We start from the raw sequence: 15,519 nt of genomic DNA on the forward strand, positions 1-15,519 counted from the left end.
CCAAACACCTCAAACAACACAAAGACCAGTGAAAACTAAGGGCAAACACGGGGCTCATGAAACAGGGATAACGAGGGACAGACAGAAAACAGGTGGCGACAATCAGGGGTGGAGCCACGAAACAAGGGGCTGGACTAAGAACCAGAACAAAGCACCTGGATGAAAAAGTAAACAAAAAGCACATGGACAGGACTGGGAGGGGCCAATTGTGCCAATTGTACTGCATTATTGTATTATTTATCATTATATATCATTTCATTCACTTGTTTACATTATTATTGAAATACTGAATCAAACTGAATCAATTATTATTGAAATGTGAATCAAACATTTCGGTGAATATTTTGTAATATTTATATCCAAATATTTTAGAAAGTTCTTATTGCATATAAAGTATCAACTGTTGATATGAGTCCAGATTATTGAACAGTAGTGTATGTAGACCAATACTGTATTTATTTATTTTTTATTGTTTGATTTTCAACAACAACAACAACAATAATAATAATAATAATAATAATAATAATGATTTTATGTAAATGGAATATTTAATATACAAATTTGGAGACCAAAATGCTTCACATGCTTCACACAAGAATGACAGAATATACAGTTGTATGCAAAAGTTTTGGCACCCCTAATCACGCTGTGTATCTGTGGCTTTGTTTTTGACATTTTGAGCCAGTGATTCACGATTATTTTCATTCAGATATGGTCATAATTCTTCAGTCTGTGGTCAGAGAGTATCATTTTAATAAACAGGCTGCATTCCCCCGGCATGAGGTGGAAGGTTTCAGCCGGAGGCGGGAAAGCCATGACTCATTTAATCTTGTGAACGCTCTATCGCTGCCATTGTCATACGATACCCTCCATTTGATGATCACAAGGCGCTGAATATGCTCCGCCGCAGTGTTGCGCCTGCGCCTGTACACGAGTGTGAGTGAGCTATTGTGCTGCAAATGACATTTTAACTTTAATAGTCCAGGAGAAATTCCCCTCAAACGCTGTCGATCAGCCGAGAGACGTTTGCTTCTTCACTGCAGCTATGAGGACAACGTAACAATGAGCATTGTGCTGCACACTGAGTCGTTCAGTGAGCTCTAAAAGACCTGACTGCGGCTGTGTTTACATGGAATCTGTTTGAATGCATTCTGATGAAAGATTAAGACTGAGGTGTTTATTCTCACTCTACTCAACAATCTGATGGAAAATCTCTGTTTACACGCTCCCTACAAGTAATCAGATCCAAAATTACGGCATGCATAGAGAACCACTTAGTGTACACGTTACCATGACAACAAGCATCACGTGAGTCCAGTCAGAGTGAGATGAGCAGCAGTGAGCAGTGATTGTGTTTTTAACTGCTTTAAAATGACGTCAGACTCAGGAAAACGTCCTTCACACGTCCTTATTAAAGAAAGGCCATTAAATACCTGCTGTTCATTTTCCAGCATTGGGAAAAAAACAGAAAATTACAGAGAAAACTACAAAGAAATCTCAACAATTAAACAATCACAATTTCTCAGTGTTCAGGGAGTCACTCTTTACCTTCATTCCAGCTTCCGTTCTTCACAGTCTGAGAAGCTGGTTGATGCTTTTCTGGGATGGTAGAATATTATTTATTTAAATAATTACTTATTATTTATTTATTCTTTAAGTGACAAAGAAGCTTCTTCATTGTTAAACATTTCAGTGACTTTTTGTTTGAATTTCATATAATTATCAAAACTGAAAATGAATTATTTTTGGTTTGTCTGGTTCAGTCTAAGTAAAAGAGTAAATATTAAACATTTACCGTCATAGAGTATCTGAGCTCATGGAGTAACATAAGGCCAAAAACAACGCATTATAATAATGTCAATGATAGCTATTCATAATCTTCATTTTTATTAACCCCTGCTCTTTCATAACTTTACCATTAATAACCATTCATAATCTTCAATATTCATAGTGTTCCCTTTTCATAAACTTTACCCTTTCATAACCATCCATAACTGTCACGATTGGCCTCTCCCAGTCTGTCCATGTGCGTTTTTGTTTTGGTCTTTCTAGTCCAGCCCCCTTGTTTTGTAACTCCTCCCCTGATTGTCTCCACCTGTTTTCTACCTGTCCTGTTCTATTAATAACCATTCATAATCTTCAATATTCATAATGTTACCTTTTCATAAACTTTACCCTTTCATAACCATCCATAACTGTCACGATTGGCCTCTCCCAGTCTGTCCATGTGCGTTTTTGTTTTGGTCTTTCTAGTCCAGCCCCCTTGTTTTGTAACTCCTCCCCTGATTGTCTCCACCTGTTTTCTACCTGTCCCTCATTATCCCTGTTGTATTTAAGCCCTGTGATTACGCATTGTGTTTGCTGGTCTTTGTACCGGTCTTTGTTTGATGTATGCTGTGTTTTGTTTTGTTTTGTTTTGTTTTGTTTTGTTTTGTTTTGTTTTGTTTTGTTTTGTTTTGTTCTGTTTTGTTCTGTTGTATTCTGCTTTGTCTGTCATGTCTGCACCCCGTTCTATCCGTATTGGCTCCATGACCCTGGACCGTGATGACCCTGATTTTGGATTTGCCCTCAATAAAAGTCGCTTACCTCCGCACATGCGTCCACTACCCCGCTCCGCGTCACAATAACCTTTAATATTCATAATTGTACCTATTTTGAAATATTTCCCTTTCATAACATAATGGCTCATATACCTTTAATATTCATAACTGTACCTTTTTACAAACCTTATCCTTTCATAAAGAACCTTCACTGTTCATAATTCTACCTGTTAATAAACCTTACCTTTTCATAACTTAACCATTCATACCTTTAGCAATCCGTGAACAAGCTATTCATAACCTTAAATGTTTATAGCATAATGACTTATAGTTTTAAGTCTTCATAACTTTGATGATTCACAACCTTAACAATTCATAACATTTACTATTGTTAACATTAATTATCCATAACCTTCATTTTTCATACCTTTAGCTATTAATACCCTTAAACATTCATAATCTTAAACCCTTATAATGTCGACTAACCTTAACGCCCTTAAAATGCACTTTATAACCTTCAACACACAAAATGATCCAGAACTTTTCATGCACAGGTCAGCTTTTACAGGTTTTACTGTACCTTCGTGCTGCTCAGCTGGACTGAACTGGACATTTTTAGTACAGAGGAATTTTTCAAATGTAAATCAGTTTGTTTATGTTGTGCGCCTGAATGCAAATTGCATTCCACAGAAGTGACTAAGGCATACCCCGTGTTCACTCTGCACACTATAGCGTTTACACTCCACTCTCTTTTCGCTGTAGGGGATTTTTAAGCTGGGATGTTTGTGATTTCTGTGCTGTCAGTTGAGACGCCCTCGTGTGTTTGAAGGCAAAGCCTTTATTTGGTTTTCAGAGCTGCTGAGTGTTAAAGTGTCTTAAACAAACGAGAAAAACAGAGCAAATGAAAAACAGCATCAGTGGAGATGAGAGAATAACTCATTTTACACGATCACATTTCCAGAGGCTACTCCTTCAGTTATATATTCATATTGAGTTCGATTTTTAACACATAGCACAGACTGTCTGTGGTCAGTGTTACCCGCCTAGATACGCTGGTCCCAACTGCCTTTTCCACTCATGAGGAATGATTCAAGCAACTATGACAAAAGCTGGGATGCCAATGTGCCTCTGTTCCTCAGTCGACAGCAATGTTCTGCTCTGCGGAAAGTTCTGAAGCTAACTCCTTCTGGTTCCATGTGTCCTTGAGAAACAGTTGGAATCAATTGGAACTCTCCAGCATCTTACAGACATTGTACCAAAGAACCTCCGGCCACCATATAAGCTCTCATAAGACTCTGCTAAGTGTAAGAAAAGTTCACTAAGAACATGAGGAAGAGCCAGTGAGAGGAACCAAGACTCAAAAGGAGAAGCTTCCTTGGAACATGGGGTAGAAGCACTGACAGCAATGTTCTGCTCTGCGGAAAGTTCTGAAGCTAACTCCTTCTGGTTCCATGTGTCCTTGAGAAACAGTTGGAATCAATTGGAACTCTCCAGCATCTTACAGACATTGTACCAAAGAACCTCCGGCCACCATATAAGCTCTCATAAGACTCTGCTAAGTGTAAGAAAAGTTCACTAAGAACATGAGGAAGAGCCAGTGAGAGGAACCAAGACTCAAAAGGAGAAGCTTCCTTGGAACATGGGGTAGAAGCACTGAGAGGAACCAAGACTGAAATGGAGAAAATCCCTAAGAGTATGAGGAAGAACCACTGATTGGAGCTAAGACTCAAATGGAGGAACATAAGAACAACTTCTCAGATGAATCACTGAGTGGAACCAAGACTGAAATGCAGAAACACCCTAAGAGCATGAGGAAGAACTACTGAGTGGAACCAAGATACAAATGGAGAAACTCTCTAAGAGCATGAGGAAGAACCACTGAGTGGAACCAAGACGCAAATGGAGAAACTCTCTAAGAGCATGAGGAAGAACCACTGAGTGGAACCAAGACACAAATAGAGAAACTCTCTAAGAGCATGAGGAAGAACCACTGAGTGGAACCAAGACTCAAATGGAGAAACATAAGAAAAACTTCTCAGATGAATCACTGAGTGGAACCAAGATTGAAATGGAGAAACACCCTAAGAGCATGAGGAAGAACCACTGAGTGGAACCAAGATACAAATGGAGAAACTCTCTAAGAGCATGAGGAACAACCACTGAGAGGAACCAAGACGCAAATAGAGAAACTCTCTAAGAGCATGAGGAACAACCACTGAGTGGAACCAAGACGCAAATAGAGAAACTCTCTAAGAGCATGAGGAAGAACCACTGACTGGAACCAAGACGCAAATAGAGAAACTCTCTAAGAGCATGAGGAAGAACCACTGACTGGAACCAAGACGCAAATAGAGAAACTCTCTAAGAGCATGAGGAACAACCACTGAGTGGAACCAAGACGCAAATAGAGAAACTCTCTAAGAGCATGAGGAAGAACCACTGACTGGAACCAAGACGCAAATAGAGAAACTCTCTAAGAGCATGAGGAAGAACCACTGACTGGAACCAAGACGCAAATAGAGAAACTCTCTAAGAGCATGAGGAAGAACCACTGACTGGAACCAAGACGCAAATAGAGAAACTCTCTAAGAGCATGAGGAAGAACCACTGACTGGAACCAAGACGCAAATAGAGAAACTCTCTAAGAGCATGAGGAGGAACCACTGAGTGGAACCAAGACTCAACAGGAGAACTGATTATCCTTTTAACTACACCAGTTAGTGCATTTAGGCAACAAATAGGACATTTTCTAAACAAGATCAAACAAACACTGGGATCAAACAAAGGATGATCCAGTGAATTAATCTGCTTGAAGATTTTAGAAACCAGCGGTCCAGTGACCAACCACTGCTTTAGAACAGTGATTCCCGACCTCAGTCTGTTTCCCCCACCTATCACACTTTATTTAGGTTTGCTTACACATACAAGGGATTTGGTTTCACAGATGGGCTAAGGTTTTTATGCTGGAATTCAGTGTTTATTTAGTTCCCACATGCTGGGTTGGTGCTGTTGGGTCATTGTGTTGGGTTATTTCCACAGTCCAGTTTTTAACAAGATTTTGGGGAGCCCAGCTGCTGCATTAGCAACAAGACTGGTGACACAATGGACTGGTGACCTGTCCAGGGTGCATCCTGCCTTCCGCCCGATGACCACTGGGATAGGCTCCAGCACCCCCCCACGACCCTTAGGGAGAAGCGGCTTAGAAAATGGATGGATGGATGGATGGATGGATACTATTAGACTACCTGAATTTATTAAGAAAAAGAAAATAAAGTGTAATGTAGAAAATAAAACTTAAAACTAAATAAATAAATAAAAACTCAAACTAACCAAATAAAAGAGGTAATAATAACTCAAAGTAACCATATATATGATCCCAATTTGTTGGTTTACTCATGATTCATCAATAGGTTACAAAAATAACCCAAGGTGGGTCGGTTTTACCCCAGCATTCCTTGAATACAGACAAACTGCTAAAAATTGGTCATTAAAATCAAATCTTTATTCAAATTTAGCTTCTTCTCAGCCTGCTGCAGATATTCTGGCACATTTGTTCCAAACTGTAAAGTGAAGATGACTCTGTCACAAATATTGGGCATTCAAAAACAACGCCCTATCCAAAGTGATGTAGCATTATTATCACACATTAAGAGAAGAATGCTAATAGAAATAGTCTCTATACTGTGTAACCAAGTTTGTTTGCCTAACCATCTAGCCAGCGCAGTGTTTGGGAAGGTAAGGATCGGTCATGAGTGACGTTTGGACAAACGGCCGCTGCTGGGTTCCAGCTTCACACAGGTCTAAATAAAGCAGATTCCCGTTGCCAGATGCACTCTTCAGTGGAGACCGCAGGCCGCGGTGCAGGCCCAGCTGGCCCTGAGCTACCCATCAACTCACACTGCTGAACGGAGCAGGATGAAGGGACTGGGGAGAGATCTGCGGTCTCCATGAGGACTCGCTGCCCATTCACTCCCATTCACCCAGCCTACGGGTCAGCCTGAGCCAGCCAGCATGAACACTAATGTCTATCACATGTTCACCAGTGTCATATAGGCCATGTGCAAATACATCTCCACTGCACGGAGCTCACAATGCAATTCACTCATTGAATTAACAGTAATGATGTGAAGAGAAGGTGGCATAAAATGACTCGGGGCAAGAGCTGCAATGACACCTTTAGAGGGTGTTGAAAAGTCAAATTTGTTAATATGATGTTGATTAATAGCACCTTTATAACGATTTGTTTTTGATGGTCGTTAATGACGTCTTTAGAGGGCGGAGCTGAGCGACATTTGTTTAATTGATGGTTGTTAATGACGTCTTTAGAGGGCGGAGCTGAGCGACCTTTGTTTGTTTGATGTTAGTTAATGATGCCTTTAGAGGGCGATGGTGAGCAATGCTTGTTTATTTGATGGTTGTTAACGCCTTTAGAGGCAGATGGTGAGTGATGTTTGTTTATTTGTTGGTTGTTAATGACGTCTTTAGAGGGCGGAGCTGAGCGGCGTTTGTTTATTTGATGGTTGTTAATGACGCCTTTAGAGGGCGGAGCTGAGCGGCGTTTGTTTATTTGATGGTTGTTAATGACGCCTTTAGAGGGCGGAGCTGAGAGACGTTTGTTTATTTGATGGTTGTTAATGACGTCTTTAGAGGGCGGAGCTGAGCGGCGTTTGTTTATTTGATGGTTGTTAATGACGCCTTTAGAGGGCGGAGCTGAGAGACGTTTGTTTATTTGATGGTTGTTAATGACGTCTTTAGAGGGCGGAGCTGAGCGGCGTTTGTTTATTTGATGGTTGTTAATGACGTCTTTAGAGGGCGGAGCTGAGCGGCGTTTGTTTATTTGATGGTTGTTAATGACGTCTTTAGAGGGCGGAGCTGAGCGGCGTTTGTTTATTTGATGGTTGTTAATGACGTCTTTATAGGGCGGAGCTGAGCGGCGTTTGTTTATTTGATGGTTGTTAATGACGCCTTTAGAGGGCGGAGCTGAGCGACCTTTGTTTGTTTGATGTTAGTTAATGATGCCTTTAGTGGGCGGCAGTGAGTGAAAACAAATAATCGTGTACCCTGCCCAGGAGAAGCTCGCGGGGACCTATCCCTGGAGCCAGACCTGGGGGTCCCGTCCCTCGGCGAGCATCTGGTGGCAGGGCAGCCCACGTAACCTGGCCGGGCTCACCCCAAAGAGGCAATGTGGGAAGACCATGTGGGCCCAAGACCCGCAAGATCCAGTATGGGGAAGTAGTGCGGTGCCGTATTGGCAGTGGGAGATTGCAGGGAGGCCCTTGGTGGCCTAGGCCCTTGCAGCAGAAACTGGCTCTTGGTACGTGGAATGTAATCTCACTGGGGGGAAGGAGCCAGAGCTTGTGCTGGAGGTTGAGAGGTACCAACTAGATATAGCTGGGCTCACCTCCATCCACAGTGTCAGCTCTGGAACCAAACTCCTGGATAGGGATCAGTCCCACAGCAGTTAGAGTTTGTCCCGATGGACGTGAGGGTTGCCTCAATGCAAATTAAAATTACAGAGAGGAACATTCTGACTGTTGTCTGCCCTTATGCACTAAACAATAGGTCAGAGTATTTGGCCTTCTTGGAGCGAGTGGGCGGGTGCCCCACCTACAGACTCCATAGTCTTACTGGGAGACTTCAATGCTCACATTTGCAATGACTAGGAGACCTGGAGAGGTGTGATCCTAAATTTCCTTCGGGATCAATAAAGTATCTATCTATCTATCTATCTATCTATCTATCTATCTATCTATCTATCTATCTATCTATCTATCTATCTATCTATCTATCTATCTGATTGGGAAGAACTGCATTCCCAATCTAAATCCGAATGGTGAATTTTTATTAGACTACTATGCCAAGCATGGATTGTCCATAACAAATTTCGTGAAGCCATGGAAAAAGAGTTTCATTCAGCCTCAAGGAGGTTCTGGACAACTGTCCGGCAACTCAGGAGAGGTCAGGGTGGCTGTGCCCAAGCTGTGTTCCGCAAGGATGGAGAAACTCTGACTTCAAATGAGGATATTGTTGATCGGTGGAAGGAGCACTTTGAGGAACTCCTTAATCCGGGAGACATGCCTCCATCACGGGAGTCATCATGGGAGTTTCATTTCCCTGGTGGAGGTCACTGAGATAGTTGGCAAGCTCCACCGGGGGAGGATGAGATTTTGATCGGCCGCAGGCTGGGACAGGCAGCAGCAGTAATGCGGTCACTGTACTGGACTGTAGTGGTGAACAGGGAGCTGAGCCATAAGGCGAATCTTCATCCCGACCCTCACCTATGGTCACAAGCTGTGGGTAATGACTGAAAGAATGAGATTGTGAACACAAGCTGCAGAAATGAGCTCTCTTCGCAGGGTTGCGGGGTACAATTTCTTTGATAGGGTGAGGAGTTCGGTCATCTGGGAGGAGCTCAGAGTAGAGTCGCTACATCTCCGCATTGAGAGGAGCCAGTTGAGGTGGTTCGGGCATCAGGCACAACACCCGGGGTTCACCCTAGGACCTAGTGGAGGGATTACATCTCCAAGTTGGCCTGGGAGTGGCTTGGGGTCCCTGGGTATGAGCTGGGGGAATTTGCGGGGGACAGGGTCATCTGGGATTCTCTGCTCTCCCAACTGCTACCGCGACTCTATCTGGACTAAGCGGTTAACGATGATGATGATGATGATCATGATAATGATGCCTTTAGAGGGTGGTCTTGAATGAGGCTTCTTGACAGCAACACATCCTTTCAGACCCACAGCACTGAGTTGTCTTCTTAGAATGAAGTGATGGACAGAAACACCTTTTTTTACAAGTCTTCAAACCTTCTTTGTGCTGTATAGGGGCCATTTTTGCTAAGAGTACATTTGTTCTAGATTTATGTCAAATCTTGGTTACGGTAATTTCTTTAATTCTTTGATCATATGTGTAATAACACCCTACTAAAATCAAGAAATTAGGAAATCTGAGGATGTTGTATCAAACAAGCAGACTCCAGATTTTTAAATTGTTCCCAGAAAGGTCACAGCAGCCTTAGTTTTGTTACAATATATACAAAAAATCAAACAGAAAACAATTAACAGAAAATCAAGGTCTGTAATTTGCTTACAAGTGTTAAACAAAATGTCCAAACTATCCTGTTTTAGGTTCTCCAGTAGCCCACCCTTTGCCTTTGTACAGCTCTTGGTGTTCTCTCTGGCAGGATGAGCCACCTGAGATGTTTTTCCAAACAGACTGAAGAAGATGGATTTGAAAAAATATATATTAGTGAAATATCTTAAATCTAATCCTTATAAATAACGCTGACTAATGGAGAAATGATCTGATTCTCTTAGGAGAAAATGTTGTTTATTTCCAGAAATATTGTCTTTCAGTAAAGGAAGATAAGATAAGACAAGACAAGACAAGATAAGGTAACATAATCCTTTATTAGTCCCACAGGGGAAATTCACAGTATTACAGCAGCAGTAGAGTAATAGAAGTAAGGCACTCAGTAATAGAAACAAGAAACAGTATAAACATCATAAACATTATAAATAAAGACAGCTTCAATAGATAAATAAATCTTTAGTTAAATAATTATTATAAATAAACTATAATATTTTTACAACAATCTCACATTAATAAATATTAAACAAATGAACAAGAATTTAAATGACTTTTTTCTTTGTTTCAGGGAACCTTGGAAGAACTACTCAAGAATACTAGTGACTAAATTTGACTTTATTCTTTAAGAAATAATATGTTGTTATCGGAAGAAAACATTGTGTCTTCATTTTTAACATTTTCCGGTTTTTGACATCATTTGAAAAAGATAAAATAAGATAATCCTTTATTAGTCCCACAGCGGGGAAATTCACAGTATTACAGCAGCAGCAGAGTAACAGATGTAAGGCTCTCAGTAGTAGAAACAGGAAACAGTGTAAACGTTATAAACATTATAAATAATAAAAATTAAAGCTAAATCTCGACTATTTACAACAAAATAAGGATAATAATAAAATAAAATAAAATAAGAGTTGCATATAAATCTGTATTGCCTGTTACCCTTTACATTGTGTGTGAATTTCATGATGATTGGACCAAAAGAAACAATCCAAAATGACCTGGAAAAAATTCTGGTTCCTTTGAGTTAAATTAAAAATAAAGTAGTTTTTTTTTTCCTTCTCCTGTAAAGTTACCATTTTGGAGATACACGATTTTCTTCCACCAGCAGCAAATAATAAATTAACATTAGAAAAAAAAGTGTTTGAAACTAGCAAAATGACTCTATATAGAACCATATACAACATATTCTCTATCAACCTGAAGAACTGTTTTATGATGCAAAGATCCATTTTAATCATGCAAACGGTTCTTTGAGTGCTCATGGTTCTATACAGAATCATTGTCTTTAGTAAAGAACCATCGAAGAACCATCTTTTTTAAATGCATAGATAAAACAAATACAGATGGATACAAATAAATTAATCTGCTAATATTGGTACAACCAAAAAATGGTAAATATTAGATATATTGATTAAACTAACTTAATTTTACTAGACTATACCTATTTTCTTTGGTAAACATTGGAAATATAACAAGAATTACCAATAGAAATGGTTAAAAATTATTTACAATAAAATCCAAAAACATTCATATAAAGTTGGTGTTTCAAAAAAAAAAAGTTTCAAAGTTTCCCTGAAAAGTTTACAATAGAACCATCAACAAATTTGCCAATTTGCAAAAAAACAAAATCTTAACAAGTGAAAAATGTTAAGTGTGGACATTATTTATTTATTTATATCTAATTTCCCATGATGAGATTGTTTAAGAATGTTATAAGATTTCTATATACTTTTACTTGTTTTACACAATTTTTTTATACAATTTTGCTGATAATTTTATTTATTTAAAAGATGAATGCTTGGAACATGTGAACTGATCTGGCAATGGAACCAGACACTTTCATTAATTACAGAAAACAATGTCAAATATCTCAAATCAATATAAAAAATCTTATAATATTATTACAACAATTTCTCTTTTTATTATCGATAAAAAATCTCATTTATATTTAAGATGTTTTTCATTAGCTAAGGTATCGTTCTCTTTGCCGTGCAGTAGCTTCATGCACTTGAGGAATTCTACGACTTTCTGTGCTCCAGCGCGTTTATCCTGTGTGGGCTGGTCAGCCGGACAGACCACACAATTTGTACAATCACTGTCACCCTGAAGTTTAATGGCTCTCTATCTATCATGACATCCCCTAAAATCTGTGTGCTGAAAATGAAAGACCTCAGCGAGACAAATCAACTGCAGAAGCCTTCAAATTACTAGCCTGGGACTTTGCGGAGGTAAGATGTCAAACACTGAGTAAAGGGGGTCAATTGTTTGTAATAGCTCCGAGCCTTTGATTTGGAGCTAAGTGCTGACCGCAGGCCGAGTGAAAAAGCATCTCAGATTAAATTGACTCTTTATGGTTCATAAAGAGGTAATTAGCTTTCCTGAGTGGCGGCCTGCGAGCCGGTGAGTGGAGCGTGCTCAGAGCAGTGAGTGTGCTGTGAGTCACCGGCCGCTCCAGGCCTGCTAGAGCACTGAGATTGAGCGGGTTAGGCTTTAATCTGAGGCTCAGGTCAGAGGGCTCTGTGGTCACTGTGGGAAAAACACTCAGAATATCATGTGGAGGTTTGTGGTAGGGCTGCATTTGGAGTGGATCTTCCAAATACCAGCTTGTGTTCTCCAAACATGGTAAAATTCCACCAATACTGCACAAATATAACATCATGATACTAAACATTTTCACTGTACATGATCTATTTCACAATATTCAGTGTTTCTGAGATTTGAAAAGAAGCTGGAATGGACAAAATTCACAATTTACTACATTTAAAAAATATTTATTTTACAACTGCGTTTTCAAAAAAGCAATGAGGTGAAACTAAAATAGTCCAAAGTCAAAATATTGAAAGTTGAAACTGAAAAATTGTATTTTTTTTTGTTTTTTAAAAAAAACCTTTAATGTCAACAACACGTTCCAAAAAAGTTGGGACGAGAGGAACAAAACTCTGACAAAGTTGTGTAATGCTAAAAAACATCTGGTGGTTGATTAACAACAGGTCAGCAACATGATTGGGTGTGAAAGAGCTCGTCAGAGAGGCGGAGTCTTTCAGAAGGAAGCATAAGGAGTGGTTTACCACTCTCTGAAAGACTGCATGATCAAATAGTGCAGCAGCTCAAGAAGAACGTTTCTCAACATAAAATAGTGAAGAACTTTTGCTTTTCTTCATCTACAGTACAAATCAACATTAAAATACTCAGAGAATTTGGAGAAATCTCTTTATGTAAGGGACAAGGCCAAAAAACAGTATTTAGTGACCATGATCTTTGGGCCCTCAGGCAGCACTGCATTAAACACAGACATAATTCTGTAGTGGAAATCACTGCATGGGCTCAGAAACACTTCTGAAAACCACTGTCTGTGAAAACAGCTCATCACTGCATCTACCGACGCAAGTTTAAACTCTAAAATGCAAAGAATAAATCGAATATAAACAGGATCCAGAAACACTGCCACCTTCTCTGGGCCTGAGCTCATTTAAAATGGATTGAGGGGAAGTGGAAAACTGTCCTGTGGTCCGCCGAATCAACATTTGAAACATTGTCTTTTTTGGAAATCATAACACTGTCCCCTCCAGGCCAAGGACCATTCAGCTTGTTATAAGTGCACAGTTCAAAAGCCAGTATTCATGATGGTATATAGCGGTGCATAAGTGCACGTGGTTTGGCTGACTGGCACATCTGGGAAGGCAGATATATACATGTTTTGGCAACATATGCTGCCATCCAGATGACGTCTTTTTCAGGAAAGGTCTTGATTATTTCAGCAATACCTTGTAAAACCACATTCTGCATATATTACAACAGCATACCTCCATATTAGAAGAGTCTGGGTGCTACATTTGGCCCAGCCACCAGCAGAGGGCATGGGGGCAAGGCGCCACAAGTTCAGGGAACTCCAATTCCCAGAAGCCATCGGGCTGATTAGACCCAACATGGCACACCTGTGGACTCCACTACTTAAGGCTGTGGCAAACAGGCTTTTGTTACACCCTTGTATAGAGGTGTCTGGTATGGTACTTAGCCCAGGTGGGAAAAGAAAAGGAAAGGAAAGGAAAGGAAAGGAAAGGAAAGGAAAGGAAAGGAAAGGAAAGGAAAGGAAAGAAAAGAGGGTTGGAAAAATAAGAGAAATTGCCCCAAAACTACTTAAATGCCAAAAAACCAAGCTTGAACAAGAAACGGCTCCAAACCATATAAAAAGCGTTTGGTCCACAAAGAGAAAACAGGTGAAACAAAGTCTACCTTCCTCTCAGAATCACAGAGGAAGTGTGTCAGCAGTGTCAGCATCAAATTCAAAATGGGCATATATTTTTCAAAAACATATTTTTTTCTCATTTTCAACATTTGATATGTTGTCTTTGCAGTATTTTCCTTGAAAAATATGGTTTACATGATTTACACATCATTGCATTACATTTTTATTTACATTCTGCACAGCGTTCCAAATTGTTTGGAACTGGGGTTGTATTTAAAAAAAAAATATTTATCAGAGATTTTGGTCACTGGTGTTATCAGGACTCTTATTTTACATATAAACACAATATTTTCAGCTCTATTAAACTGCTTCTTCAGGTTGACGCTCATCAGAGAGGAAGCGTCTCAAGGCCTGAGAAGGCGAGTCACTCTTGCTCACTATATTTAATTAATTTAGTAATAATCTTTATTATCAGGCAGCTCATAGCTTCTTGTGCCACTGGTGTTGTGTGCTTTAATGACTGGGTGGTTGACATTTTACCAAAATCATACCATAAATATCATTTTTATTGCTGATTTTAAATGGTTGCACAAGGTCAGATGGCCAATAAGTCCATTTACAGAATCCTCAGTTTTGACCAGAATGTCACTGGAGTCACCGTCACTGGTGTTACACCGTATTCATAGAACACCAGTGACTGTAACATATGTCTGGAATTAAGCTCTCCTATTTGCATATATGATAATAGATGTTAATGGACATATTAAGATTATTCCGTTTTGGAAAGAAAAAAAAAAGATTTTTAAAAAATGTGTCCGCCTGAAATCCCGCTCCAAATGGAGAATGACCCAGATATGCTGTGTTGGTCAGCTCTAGTGTGTGAGCTCTGCAGTGGACAGTAATCTATCACGGGCTCCGGTTTCAATCACTTCCCAAACATTGTTAGAGCTGATTTATTTCCCTCTATTTGGCATGTCGGGAAGGAGTGAGTGTGGTTTTATGGGAACAGTGTGTGTGAACCCGTTTTTTGTCATTACTTGCCCGGTTTCAGGGCTGGTGTAAGGTCACTGGAGGTCAACCCCTGAGTGTCCTGCAGGGGACCATGTGTGACTAGGCTGCGTCCTGTGTGGCTTCATGACTCTGACCCCCCACCTCCTTTACCTCCCTGTGTGTAGGAGAGTCATTCCCAAAGCGCCGGCAGCTGTTCGGCCCACACTGGCACACACGCAAGACATAATGATGCAATTGTATCCAGATGATAAGAGCTGGACTCTTTTAAGTTGTCACCCAGCGCCATGCTCCATCTGAGCTTCAGCGCCAGTCTGAGGGCACAAAGTCCACTGCCATAGCCGCTGCCGCTGCTGCAGACCTGATGCAAATCATCGCGTGGAAGCTTTCATCTGCAGCTGGACAAGGAGAGAGATAGTGTTTGTTTTATTTTTAGATTTACTTATTATCATCCCCAAACTTTGAAAACAAGCACTTATGATATAAACGTACCACAGATTGTTCTCCCAGTAAACTGAATTTAGCAGACATGAACTGACAGCAAGAGAAGGACAGAAAGAAATGGAAGAAGAGGAAGAAACGAGGGAGAGACTGTTTCAGTCCTCCCCACACTAATTACAGCCATACAGCTCCTTTATCTGAAATAAAGAAAGATCAAAACCAGACTGCGGACATTTGAGGACAAACTTGCTGTCT

Source organism: Pygocentrus nattereri, chromosome 6 (genome assembly GCF_015220715.1).
Source record: "Pygocentrus nattereri isolate fPygNat1 chromosome 6, fPygNat1.pri, whole genome shotgun sequence".
Lineage (NCBI taxonomy): Eukaryota > Metazoa > Chordata > Actinopteri > Characiformes > Serrasalmidae > Pygocentrus > Pygocentrus nattereri.